Genomic DNA, 14,836 nt, shown 5'->3' with positions numbered 1-14,836 from the left:
TTTGTATGCATCTCTGTGTGTGGAGAAAATGTGGTCAAGTTTTTTTTTTTGTCCCTGGTTGCACATCTGACATGCTGATAAAAATTTGGTAAAACTGATTTGTTTGCCTGCATTAAAGTCCCTGGCCACTAGGAGCGCCACTTCTGGGAGAGCATTTTCTTCTTTGCTGATGACTTTTTTGGTTGGTTGAGAGCGGTCTTAGTCCCAGCTTCGCTTTCTGGCGATAAGTGGCTATGAATAATACAGATGAGATCTCTCTTGATAGATCGTGTGGTCGACAGCTTATCATAAGGTACTCTACCTCAGGTGAGCGATACCTCGAGACTTCTTTAATATTTGGCATCGTGCACCAGCTGTTATTGACAAAAAGACACACACCCCCACCCCTTGTCTTACCAGCTGTAGCGTCTCTGTTTTGCCAGTGCATGGAAAATCCCGGCAGCACTATATTGTCCGTTTCTTCATTCAGTCTCGGTGAAACATAAGATGTTACAGTTTTTAATGTCCCGTTAGTAGGATAATCTTAATAGTAGGTCATCAGTTTTATTTTCTAACTATTGCATGTTAGCAAGGAGAATGGAAGGCATTGGGAGTTTACTCGCTCACTTCCGTCTTCTCAGAAGGATTCCCTATCTGCATCCCCTTTTCCGGCGTCTTCACTCACAAGGCGTGGATCTGGGCTTGTTCCAGTGAAAGCACGATATCCTTCTCGTCGGACTCGTTAAAGGAAAACGTTTCTGATGTCCAGAAGGTCTTTTCGGTCATCAGAGACGGTAGCAGCAACTTTATGTACACAATAAGTAAAAAAATAAGGTACGCAAAAAAAATTACAATATTGCACAATTGGTTGGGAGAATGTAAAACGTCAGCCTTGTTCTTCGGTGCCATCTTATTTGATTTCTTTGGTTTGTTGCATCATTATGTCTTCCTTGAAAAAAACACCACACACACACACACACACACACACACACACACAGAGAGACACAGGGACAGATATGTCTTACTATTCTTGTGAGGGCTTTTTGGGGACCAACAGTTCATTGCCATTTAAAATATATTTTTCCCTAACCCCTAAGCCAAAACATGTGAACTTTTTACAAATGAGGACCAGCAGAATGTCTTTACTTCTGAATTTTTGTTGGTTTACTATTCTTGTGAGGACTACTGGTACGTGTACACACACACACACACAGTGTGATATATCTTACTGGGCGTTAGTGCTGGGAGTGGTGGACTCTGCTTATCAGGTGTTTACACAGGTATCTGGAAGATGTGCTGCATGGTGCTCCACTCGACCGTGTCATGTTTGTAATAGCTGGGAGATAACTGTGTAGATCGATAGGATAGCTATTTGAGGCGGCCTTACTGAGCAATGATGTGAGGAGAACAACTCACCATGATAAGAAGTTGGGGTAATCCATTTGATAGTTATCATTTTTTGAAAGCTCCCCTTTTGATTTGAATGAAACCTTGTATATTGCCCATTGTGGAAGAGCATTCAAAACATTCAAGAGATAAAGGTGCTCAAATTTGACCCATTTTGCATACTGCTGCATACCATTAATTAAACATCCATGTCTTCATCACTGGACAAGTTAATTGGTTGAGATTGATATCAGATTTTTTTTTTTATATTCTCATATGTTGTAGTTTAAACCCTATTTTACATAATCTAAGGTTTCTGTTTTGTGCCCACCATCGTTTGAGACAAAATGCTCTTTAATACAGTGGTTGTTGTCATGTTTTGGCTGAGCAATGTAAGAAAATGGGAATATATTTCAATTTCAACTTTCAATTGGTACCACAAAGATGGTCAGACGTCCACACATCAGATAATGTTGACTTGAATCAGAATATTTTTTTAAATTATACTGTAAATCCTCCATAGGAAACCTATTGAAATCATAGGAATATAGATAACAGGATAGACATGACCATGTCAAACCATTTCATTTGACGGTGGGTGGACTGGTAGTAATTATAACGTTTTTAATTCAATTATTGCAATTGCAATCGAATGAAGGGATAGGTCTGTTCTACAAATTATACTTCTATGATTGAAATTACACACACACTATTCAAGAGCATGTTGTGTGTCTACCGACAGCGGGCACAACACAAAAACCTCAGATGTGAAGTAGGGTCTTAGCTACAACATATGTGAATTTGAAAGTTAACTTGTTTTTATATAATAATTGGTTTAAATGATGTGTTTTGACATGTTTTATAAAAGAAAATGACATTTTATTAAAAAAAAAAGGTTTTCAAGAAATAATACAATAGTTTGACAGCTCTGTTTGTATGCTTATAAATTAAATCAAACTCAACCGTTTATCTTTTCTTGTGATGAAGACATGTCTCATGGCTTGGTGGGTGCAAAATGAGAACTTTGAGCATCATTATCTCCTGAATGTTTTAGGATTCAGGTCCCAAAAGTCACGCTCTGACCTTCTTCCATGGGCAAACATGTATGGCAAGTTTAGTGAAAGCACCTCTTTTGATTTAAACATCTCGATAGACTGTAACACGTTTGATTTGTTCAAGATCTTGGCTGAAGTGGTAAACAAGGTTAAACCATGCAGTGGTCCTGCTGTGTTATAAATAGTCTGCCTGCCCATACGGTTGCTACACACGGGAGTGTGTTTAGTTCCTCTAGGGACCAGGGACCCTTCTCCCAGCTGTTCCCCTCTTTTCTCGCCCGGCATCAGTCAGCACAATGTGTGTCACACCTCGTGGGAGGTTTATGTGCACTGACGCAATGACTTTATTTTCTACAAGTCGTGTGTGTGTGTGTGAGACGTGTGTACAATTGTGCATCTGGAGCAGAGAGATTAGACGGCTCTTTCTCAATTCCTGTTGACGACTCCCTCATGATATTAAGTGTTTACTCCACATCCTGTGTGTGTGTGTGCTCCATTTCATTCTGTTTTATTCCTGATGTTAGGTCAGTGAAGATGGATAAGGCTTTCAGTACTGTTATTCAAGCAGATGGAAGATGAGAGCAGACATCTGCAGTGAATAGGTGGCAGTCTCGCTGGATCTTTGTAATTGATTAGGCTGACTATGAGCGAAGGCCCATGGCGCTGAGAAGTGAGGTGACAGCCGCAGACAGCAGAGAGATGGTTAGGCTCGATCTTGAAGCACTGTTGCAGGGCAGATAAATGAGTTTACCGGTGTTTCTGCTGCAGTCATTTTGCTGTGGGCCTGCGCCACAGGCAAAGTCATTGCCACCACCCCTAAAAAATATGGAACTTGTGAACTATTCCTACCAAGGCGCACTTTGAAGATTGCTAGAAAAGTTTACATTTTAACATTCCTCTGCAAACACCATGAGTAATGAATAGAAAAATCTGACAACCCCATAATAGAATGGTTTATCGATTTACTAGTCGGATTGTCGTGTTTTTCTTTGCGAGATAAATATTCCTCTCGAGGCTCAATCAAGCTGCGAGTGCCGTGGAGAGGGAAACATGCATTCTGAAAAGCAGTCAATGCACAACAATTTTTGCAATTGCAAAAACACCTGTTTTAATGGCATTTGTTGAAAAGAGGGGGATCCCTGGTTTCTATTCCTATTTTATATATTTCTCAACTCCTAAAAATGTGCGAACTGCACCATTTTAAAACCCAGTGTTTTTAGCAGCAGCATGTTTATGCACATTGCTGCTTTGCAATTCACACTGCATGCATGGGGGAGAGTGGGGCTGAATGTAAAACGGGTCACTTGAGGTAAAACGCCACCTTACCTCAATCATTTTTGGGGAGTGACTTCGTTTTTTTTATGAGCAAGAGGGAGGAGGGGGGGGGGGAATTGGTGACATGAAGTGGTTTCTGTGAGAAGTACAGAAAGGAGGCTCGTTATCCCGGGTGGCGGGTTACCCCAAGATTTTGGGACATAAAATTCATCAAAAGAATGCTAAGTTGCAGGACCTAAAAATGGTTGTCTACTAATGACCAACAACCAATTTGACAGCGCTTGAAGAATTTTGAAAAGCATAATGAGCAAATGTTGAATAATCCTGTGTGTGAAAAGCTCTTAGACACACAGACTCACACCTGCAATCACTGCTAAGGTGGACAACTACAAATACCTAGATGTCTGGTTAGACTGTAAACACGTCTTCCAGACTCATATTAAGCATCTCAAATCCAAAATTAAATCTAGAATCGGCTTCCTATATCGCAACAAAGCATCCTTCACTCATGCTAACAATCATGCCCTCGTAAAACTGGCCATCCTACCGATCCTCGACTTCGGTGATGTCATCTTTAAAATAGCCTCCAAAACTCTACTCAACAAACTGGATGCAGTCTATCACAGTGCCATCCATTTTGTCACCAAAGCCCCATGTACTACCCACCATTGTGACCTGTACGCTCTCGTTGGTTTGCCCTCGCTTCATAGTCGTTGCCAAACCCACTGGCTACAGGTTATCTACAAGTCTCTGCTTGGTAAAGCCCCGCCTTATCTCAGCTCACTGGTCACCATAGCAGCACCCACTCGTAGCACGCTCTCCAGCAGTTATATCTCACTGGTCACCCCCAAAGCCAATTCCCCCTTTGGTTGTCTTTCCTTCCAGCTCTCTGCTGCCTTTGACTGGAACGAACTGCAAAAATCTCTGAAGCTGGAGACTCACATCTCCCTCACTAGCTTTAAGCACCAGCTGTCAGAGCAGCTCACAGATCACTGCACCTGTACTTAGATGGGATATTTACAGATGGGCTATCTACCTACCTCATCCTCATCCCCATACTGTATTTATTTATTTTTCTTGCTCCTTTGCACCCAAGTATCTCTACTTGCACATTCATCTTCTGCACATCTACCATTCCAGTGTTTAATTGTTGAATTGCTATATTGTAATTACTTTGCCACCATGGCCTATTTATTGCCTTAACTCCCTTATCTTTTCATTTGCTCTCTCTCTATCTCTCTATCTCTCTATCTCTCTATCTATCTATCTACTTTGTTCTACTGTATTATTGACTGTATGTTTTGGTTATTCCATGTGTAACTCTGTGTTGTTGTATGTGTCGAATTGTTCTGCTTTTTCTTGGCCAGGTCGCAGTTGCAAATGAGAACTTGTTTTCAACTAGCCTGCCTGGTTAAAATAAATGTGAAATAAAAAATTATTAAATTCTAACATGTATTGACTCAGGGGTGTGAATACTTGTCGAACCAAGATATTAGTGTTTTATTTTTCATTTCTGTTCTTTACAAATGTTACCATTTTTCTTTCACTTTCACATTAGAGTATTTTGTGGAGGTTGTTGACAAAATAATGGCAATTCCATCAATTTTAACACAACAAAATGTGGAACAAGTCAAGGGGTGTGAATACTTCTTGAAGGCACTGTATATGCATGGTTCAATATAGAGGTCAACCGATTTATGATTTTTCAACGCCGTTACCGATTATTGGAGGACCAAAAAAGCCGATACCGAATAATCGGACAATTTAAAAAAAAATGTGTTATTTATTTGTAATAATGACAATTACAACAATACTGAATTAACACTTATTTTAACTTAATATAATACATAAATAAAATCAATTTAGCCTCGAATAAATAATGAAACATGCTCAATTTGGTTTAAATAATGCAAAAACAAAGTGTTGGAGAAGAAAGTAAAAGTGCAATATGTGCCATGTAAGAAAGCTAACATTTAAGTGCCTTGCTCAGAACATATGAAAGCTGGTGGTTCCTTTTAACATGAGTCTTCAATATTCCCAGGTAAGAAGTTTTAGGTTGTAGTTATTATAGGAATTATAGGAATTTCCCTCTATACCATTTGTATTTAATTAACCTTTGACTATTTGATGTTCTAATAGGCACTTTTGTATTGCCAGTGTAACAGTATAGCTTTCGTCCCTCTCCTCGCTCCTCCCTGGGCTCGAACCAGGAACACGTCGGCAACGGCTACCCTCGAAGCCTCGTTACCCATGTAGAGCAAGGGGAACAACCACTCCCAGTCTCAGAGCGAGTGACGTTTGAAACACTATTAGCGCGCACCCCGCTAACTAGCTAGCCATTTCACATCGGTTACACCAGCCTCATCTCAGGAGTTGATAGGCTTGAAGTCATAAAGCGTAATGCTTGACGCACAACAAAGAGCTGCTGGCAAAACGCTTGAAAGTGCTGTTTGAATGAAAGCTTACAAGCCTGCTATTGCCTACCACCGCTCAGTCATACTTGTATGCTTGTATGCTCAGTCAGATTATATGGAACGCAGGACACGCTAGATAAACTAGTAATATCATCAACCATGTGTAGTTAGCTAGTGATTATGATTTGTTTTTTTTACAAGAAGTTTAATGCTAGCTAGCAACTTACCTTGGCTTACTGCGTTCGCGTAGCAGCCAGTCTCCTTGTGGAGTGCAATGTAATCAGGTGGTTAGAGCGTTGGACTAGTTGACTGTAAGGTTGCAAGATTGGATCTCCCGAGCTGACAATGTGAAAATCTGTCGTTCTGCCCCTGAACGAGGCAGTTAACCCACCGTTCCTAGGCCGTCATTGAAAATAAGAATGTGTTCTTAACCTGTTGCGACGACCAAACCCGGATCCGGGATTCTATTTATAGACCTAAGCTCATTACCATAACGCAACGTTAACTATTCATGAAAATCGCAAATGAAATGAAATAAATATGCTATCTCTCAAGCTTAGCATTTTGTTAACAACACTGTCATCTCAGATTTTCAAAATATGCTTTTCAACCATAGGAAAACAATCATTTGTGTAACAGTAGCTAGCTAGCGTAGCATTTAGCGTTAGCATTAGCGTTAGCATTTAGCAGGCAACTATCACAAAAACAAGTAAAGCCTTCAAATAAAATAACTTACCTTTGAAGAACTTCTGATGTTTTCAATGAGGAGACTCTCAGTTAGATAGCAGATGCTCAGTTTTTCCAAAAAGATTCTTTGTGTATTAGAAATAGCTCCGTTTTGTACATCACATTTGGCTACCAAAAAAAAAAAAAAAAAAAAAGAAAATTCAGCCCTCAAAACGCGAACTTTTTTCCAAATTAACTCCATAATATCGACTGAAACATGGCAAACGTGGTTTAGAATCAATCCTCAAGGTGTTTTTCCACATATCTCTTCAATGATATATCCTTCCTGGAAGCCTGGTTTCTCCTTGCTCTCAAATGGAAAAATAATTGCACCTGGCTTTACGCTCCAATTTCGACGCAGGGACACCAGGCGGACACTTGGAAAATGTAGTCTCTTATGGTCAATCTTCCAATGATATGCCTACAAATACGTCACAATGCTGCTAACGCCTTGGGAGAACGACAGAAAGTGTAGGCTCATTCCTTGCGCAATCACAGCCATATAAGGAGACAATGGAAAACAGAGCTTCAGAAATCTGCTCATTTCCTGGTTGACGCATCATCTTGGTTTCGCCTGTAGAATGAGTTCTGGGGCACTTACAGACAATATCTTTCCAGATTCTGAAACTTCAGAGTGTTTTCTTTCAAAAACTGTCAAGAATATGCATAGTCGAGCATCTTTTCGTGACAAAATATCGCGCTTAAAACGGGAACGTTTTTTATCCAAAAATGAAATAGCGCCCCTAGAGATCAAAGAGGTTAACTGACTTGCCTAGTTAAATAAAGATTAAATAAAGGTGTAAAAAATACAAATATATTTTTAAAAATCGGCCAAATCGGTGTCCAAAAATACAGATTTCTGATTGTTTTGAAAACTTGAAATCGGCCATAATTAATCGGCCGACCTCTAGTTCAATATGTTTAAATTAAATACATTTGTTATTGGGCTCATTTCTTGTGGTGGAAATTATATTAGCATAATTGTTGAGTAGACAAAAGTTACCAGAACTGATCTTCTCAGTCCTTCTACACCCCCCCCCCCCCATCATGTTGTATATATTCCTAGTTATTAAGCATTTCACTGTTAGTCTACACCTCATTTTCAAGAAGCATGTGACAAATTAACCTTTGATTTACTGTGAGAGTTGGAATTGCAAAATTGTAGCGTTTTCATCATGCGCCATTTAACACAAGAAGCAGAGCAATGCACCCTTGAGTTTGATTTTGTAATTAAAATAAATCACAATTTTGAAAGAAATGTCCTTCTAACCTGACTATTCCTAAATAGTAGTATTTTACATCGCTAAATTGTTAGATTAAAAAAACAATCATAGAGAAGTATTTAGCCTGTTATCTATTCCTAACTCCGATTGGACAGAGAGCGAATTCCTTTAAACCCGATCACTTCTCGACCAATGTTTTGGTTTTATCATTTCGATTGCTGCTGTTTGCCTGTTACTATGATAAATTAACCAATGAGGGCGTTTGCTAGCAAGCTATCAATGTGCATAATATCTAACAATCGAAGCGAGAGAGAAAGAAGATGCATTGATGCGCATTCTGAGTGACAACAAACTTGTCTGCCCGCAGCACATTTTGAGGACAAGCCATACACACACCACCGCACGCTGCTCCTAATCTGCAGCTCTTTTGGCCTATAATCCTGCAGGGAGATAAAATACTTATCTATTTAGGCATAATAAAATGCTTCAGTTTTTTCCCGATCAAGTATCAACTATCAATTTACGGATGTGATTACACCCCTAATAAAAACATAGTAGATTAATCTCATATGTAGGCTAAAGGCAGGGGGCGCAACTTTGGTTTTAAGAAGTGTGGGGGACATAATTTGGCGGGGGGTCTAAAAGTTAATTTCATGAATTTATACACAAGCTAATATGACCCATGACCCTTCTAGCCGTCTCTGTTTAGAACAACAAAGTAGCAAAAATGACCACAGTCATGAAGCTAGGTAAGAGACCATTTTATTAAATATGTTTAAGTGATTGATAAGACTAAACTAGATCAATGATAATTCAATAATCAATATTGTGTGCCGCTAGGGCTGTTGCGCTGACTGTATTACAGCCACACCGTCGGTCACGAGTCATGAAGGCAGTCAAATTCCATGTGACCATTTAGTCAAGGTAATTAGGCTTCTCCAAGCTCTGCTGCTGCTGGTGGTCATTAGTTGCTTAATATACTTGCTAACTGCCTGCTACTCAGCACTCTATTGTCCCTCTAATCACTCTGACATAAATGTAATGGAAATCCGATCAAACACGTCATGAGAGCCCATGAGCTCATTTTGCGCAACATTTCTACAAGCTGTGTAATTGCTAGAGAAAACAGAGTGATGGCCTCTACTAAAAAGAGGAGGATCTCATCAGCTTATATTATCACTAGTGAATGATCCATGCTTTTTTTGGGGTGCGACTTTTTCTAATCATAGTCGCACACCTCATGTAGCCTAGCCCATAGGCCTATATTTTTTTATAAGGTTTGCATCACAACTAAAGTGTCCAAATGTATTACAATTAAGCACATTAATCTGCTTTACAAGAGCTGTAGAGCAGCAAACATAAGCAGCATGTGAGTTTCAAGATTGGGGAAGATAATTTTCACCATACAGATGCACCTTTTTATAATAAAAGCATTAAATGCATAATTGTCATATTTGATGATGGCGTTTTCCACCAATGGAACATTTGCGCTTATTGCCTACTACCATGTGCGCATTACTACGCTTGTAATGTGAAGAAATAAGAATGTTTGGCATATTTATTTCTTGCACAGAATAGAATAGGTTGACTTTTGTACTATAAGGGATAGTAGATTGACATACGCTAGTGTTTTGTTGTTCGTTAGGCCTTCTCATCTTGTTGGCTGACAAAATAAATGTGGACAGTTCTTCCAATATCTTCAATATGCACCTCGGAATTGGGTAAAGACGTGTGCGGTTGCGTCCTGGGTGTGTCTTCACTTGCCTGGGAGAAAGACCCATACGTGATGGAAAGCTATGTGAGAGGTGATTCGGAGCGCGCAGCACTCAGGGAGAAGGCCACAACTGCCACTGGCTGCAAAAGGCATGGATTTTTTTTAGAGTGCATAATTGCCAGACAAAGGGGATGCCCCTATGAAATTCTTGGCATTACCAAGTGATTGTCAAATTGTGAACGAGTGACTGATGTAGGGTGTACATCCTGCGCAAAAAAACACAAAACAAAGCAGAGCTCATGCATTCCAAGCAACTTTATTCAAATCATCATTAGTCACATCATGCAGCCTTACAATGTATTACAAATCTAAAACATATAGCCCAGCGTTTGTAGAACAACTGAAGTTACATTAATAATCTGAATTAAGCATATTGGAATACCTATTTATTTTTTAACCGCTCTACACAGAATAGACGCATGTGCGAATTCCCTCAAATCATTTTAGAAAATAGCCTTTCTATTTTATTCAGCTTTGTTCATTTGCATTCTTTATGCTATAAAATAATGCCATGGAATTCAAAGCAAATCTTGTCTGCTAAATGAACCAGTGTAGCCCACAGCCATTTGGCATAGCCAGATCAGGACCCAACATAAGGACAACTCAGAGTATGCCATTCTGTTCTGAAATAGATTTTCCTCATATCATGGTTCTTTAGACCTGTCTAAAATAGATAATGGATTTATTGTGAAGGTGTAGATTATATTACATGGATTTTTAAGACTTTAAAAAAATGTAGATGTTCCAAAGGTCTGAATCAGTGGCTTTGTGTGTGTGTTGAAGCCAGGCGATGCTGAATGTGTTTATGCTAAGTAACGGTCAGTTAATGTGAGACCGACCAGTTATTTGCTTGACAATCACCGGCTGATAATTTCGTGGCCACAGCCCTAGTTGTACCTTTAACCAATAGCCTAACAAATGAATGACTCATACAAATAAAGGACATTTGATTGTTTTTATTAAGAAATCCTCTATCAAATTTCAGCCAGACCGCCCAGTCAGTCCCAGCCGCCTGCATCCCTGACCCCCACCAGTCTAGTCAATAACTCAACTCTCTCCCCAACACAGTTTCCTTACCATGTATTTTTCTTCCCGTCTCAAGGGGAAAGGTTTCCAAATCAAATGTTTAGTAAAAACACATCAACAGTACATCCTCCATATAATTCATATCATAGGGCTAATAGTACTGTCTTTTTACTTGCGCACAATATAGCTGGGTCACACCATCCTGCCCCTAGGGGTCCACGACCCTGCAGCGCCCCCAGTGAAACATTCCTTATCTTATTTTCAATGACGGCCTAGGAACAGTGGGTTCAGTGGGCCTGTTCAGGGGCAGAACAACAGATTTGTATCTTGTCAGCTCGGGGATTTGAACTTGCAACCTTCCGGTTACTAGTCCAACACTCTAACCCCTAGGCTACCCTGCCGCCTCAAATAACTTATTGGTTTCAGGTGTGTTAGGCCAGAGTGAGAATCAACAGTACGGCAGATCCCCAGGGCCAGGACTGAGCAGCCCAGCAGGGTGTCTCCCCTGACGTGGGCATGTTTTCAATATAGACTCCTTTTGTCATACAGTATTCCATATAAGGAATCCAGAACGTATGAAAGTTGCACAGTGTACCTTTTAATCTTGTATCAAATCTACTGATACTTGACATGACATTTCTGCCATCCATTGTGACATTGTCGGAGGATAACCAACCTTCCAATTAATGGCAATGCATTTCTTATCTGCTATAAATGCTAGGTTACACAGTTTCTTCTGATACGTCTCCAGTATCAACATTTCCAAGCAAACAAAAATGGGGACAATCTGTAGACATGCTGAGATAAAAGAACATACTCTTTGCCAGAATTCAGCCAGCCTTCACAAGACCATAACATATGCAAATATGTCCCCTTTTTGAGTTTTACACTTCCAGCAGAATAATACTGTTTCTGAGTGCATGATATTCAGTTTCACTGGCGTATAGTACGTTCTATGGATGGTCTTAAACTGCAGTTATTTATGTCTGAGATCAAATTAACCTGACTGGGAGTTCTAACATAGATGTATCCACTCATCATCATCAATAGCGTCTCAGGTCTTCCTCACATATTTGTTTTACATGTTTTGTGTCATCGGGAAAAGCCTCTATCAACCCTTGATACAGATTGGAAATCATCTATAGAGGTCAAACTGCCTTAAAATAGTTTAAATCTTTGACGCGTCTTGCTTGTCCAGTGTTTGCTGCACAGGGAGAATAAATGGTTGTATCTGCAAAAGTTCACCTCTGAGCTGTGACAGACTGGCTTCCCTGGCTGCCTGACCCTGCTGAGACCCCTGTCAACATCTGATCCTGCTCAGATGAGGCATGACAAAGAATTACATTGGTGTACATTTATACATTATATTATCCAAGAATCGAATCAATGGTTCTAAATTACCATTATTCCCAAATCCCAGACTGTAGCCAACTCATCATCTCAAGATGGAACTTTGTATCCATTCACCGATTGTTATTAGAGACTGCAACATTCAACTGAGCTGGCTGTCTGACCCTACCGTGTCAGTGTGAAAAGTAGGGAATTAGCTGGGGAAACTGACAGATCAAGAACGTTACATTGCTATACTGACTAATAACTAATATTACGTTGAAGAAACATCAGAATATATCGATCTTCAATCATTTGGCCTCTGGTTTCATTGTTTGATCCAGGTCTAGTGTGGTAGAGTCAAAAATAATAGCTTAAGTTGGTGATCTAGCTAGCTAACATTAGCCAACTTTTGGCTAGCTTTAGCTAATGGGACAATGGTACATCATCAGATTCACTTCTGTTGAAACGGGACAAAAGAAAGGCTACAAAACATTTCCATACACACAACAGCTGTTGGATACTGCTACCTGAAAGATGGCTAGAGCTGAACTGGCTGTGGTAGCTAACAGCAAGCAAACTAGCTGCTAGTTGTTCATTCACTTCTAGCACTTGGAATAAATATTCTGTCAAAAGCAGTTACCTTGCCAGCTAGGTCAGTCAACTAAAGAATAGCCAGTTTCTGCCCTGCTTGCTTTTACAACTCTGAGAAAAAGTGCAACACAGACGGCAGCTACCTCTGTTCATCTCTCTCATGCTGTTTCTATACGCCAGCCTTTCAGAAGCTTTGCTTTACACCTGTCCGCACACTTTGTGGTGTCCGTGCGGTCCTAAATCCAGCCATCTGAAACTGGAAAACAGTCTACCCGACCTCTCTGAGGTGTCCGCATGGTCCTAAAGCACACCAGTGCTGCATTTTTCATCACAGTGCCATGATAAAACTCGGGAGAACAAAAATGCAATTTCAGAATTGTGTGTGTGTGTGGGGGGGGGGCTAAAGTGGACACCCGACATGGCGTGTTCTCTAGAAGGTACTTAAAGGCTGAGAAGCCCAGTGGTTCTAGTGTTAAGTGGAAAGAGCGTGCCAAAGATTATGGGTTGGGTTTGACAGGGGAAGTTCAATAAGAGACTCCAATAATCTCCTTTGCATACACTCTGAACTGCAGAACCGTTCATATAAACAACAGCTGACACAACTCCCCCAGATGGGGGTGATACTCTTTCTTTGAGAAACCCCATTTTCTGGGTTTGGGCTTTCTGAAGCATTTGGAAGTTCAGGCCATGGGAAATTACCAGCAGAGAGAGCGACGCGCACGCAGGCAGAGAGAGGGAGACGGACCGAGGGGGAGAGGGGGGGAGAGACGGACCGAGGGGGAGAGAGCCGAGAATAGATCCAGCTCGCAAGTGTCTTAGACCTAGCCTTAGCATCCTGGGCTATACTGAGAACCACAGCTGCCAGACCCATCCATGAGACTTCCAGAGCATAACCGCTCTCTCACAGCTCCGCTACCCTCACAGTGGGTGATAGACTCAGGCTGTCTGCCCAGTGTCTTGGGCCAGATCCTGAGCCCTCTTCTATGGTGGTGTCTGGGGGTTTTGAGGGCATGACTCATATAGTTACCCCTAGCCTAGCTCTGGGTGACCTCTGGTTCTATAACCCTGTATTGTGGAAACCCACTGATTTCTGGGGTGTTTATTTTGGGAGGCCCTTTATGGCAGGTTGTGGGGGTCAGTGCCCAGGGGGCTATGGGGCGGTTATGAGACTGTTATGAGAGGTGCTTTGGGGATTTGGACCATATTTTGAACATAGAGAGGCTTATTCCTTTTTGGGCCGACAATACTGGTCTTGTTTTTGAACTTAGTCTCATCCGGGTGGATTTAGACTTTATTACTTAGTTATTTTGTAATATGGACACAATGTTGATCTTTGTGTGGGTGAGGCAGAGTGATGATGGAAGGAGTTGTGAAAAACCATGAAAAATGATTATTGCCCTGCATTTCTGACCTCTTCACTCACTCTTTCTATCTTGGGCAATTCCACGGTAACACGGAGACGAGAGAAAGGGAGAAACGGAATTACGCTTAGACTCAGATTTGTCACTTTAAAATGTATGCCAGTCAAAAGACATTGATTTCATAGTTTAACAAACATACAACTTTATGCACAATGAATACTCTGAACAATTTACACAGTTAAAAAAAAACATTTACTGGAAAAACTGCAGATGCAAAGAATTATTGTAAAATGTTATTCTGTTTTTCCAACTTTGTATCTGCACAGTTCTTCCTGTAAATGTGTTTTTGTAAAATGTTCAGCGAAAATTGTTAAGTAGTCCTTGTGCATAGTGTTCGATGGTTTATTCGATTTTGACAATGTTTTTTTTTGGTTGGTATACATTTTAATTAAGTGAAATATCTGTCTCAACATAATTCTGTTTCTCTCTTCCTCTCCTGGTCTCTCTTTCTCTCCCACCCTGCCAGCAGGAAGGGCCCAATTATAGAGATATCAGGCTAATGCAGAAAACGTGATAGCCTGGAAAATGTCCTCCGTGTCACACAGAGACCATGTTTGTCCTGCTCCAGTGCAAACAGGATGCAGTGTGCAGGAGAGCAGCGCCAGATAAGAACAACGGACTGACAACTTAAGGA

General features: G+C 40.6%; 1 protein-coding gene across 3 annotated transcripts in view; it reads left to right on the top strand.

Moving 5' to 3' along the window:
- The window catches only part of LOC139410210 (inositol polyphosphate-5-phosphatase A-like), a 283,385-nt gene that overhangs the window by 45,782 nt on the left and 222,767 nt on the right, over positions 1–14,836 (top strand). The window lies entirely within an intron of this gene.

Source organism: Oncorhynchus clarkii, chromosome 1 (genome assembly GCF_045791955.1).
Source record: "Oncorhynchus clarkii lewisi isolate Uvic-CL-2024 chromosome 1, UVic_Ocla_1.0, whole genome shotgun sequence".
NCBI classification, from domain to species: domain Eukaryota; kingdom Metazoa; phylum Chordata; class Actinopteri; order Salmoniformes; family Salmonidae; genus Oncorhynchus; species Oncorhynchus clarkii.
The sequence above is the reverse complement of the archived record's forward strand: the minus strand, read 5'-3'. Positions and strand labels throughout refer to the sequence as shown.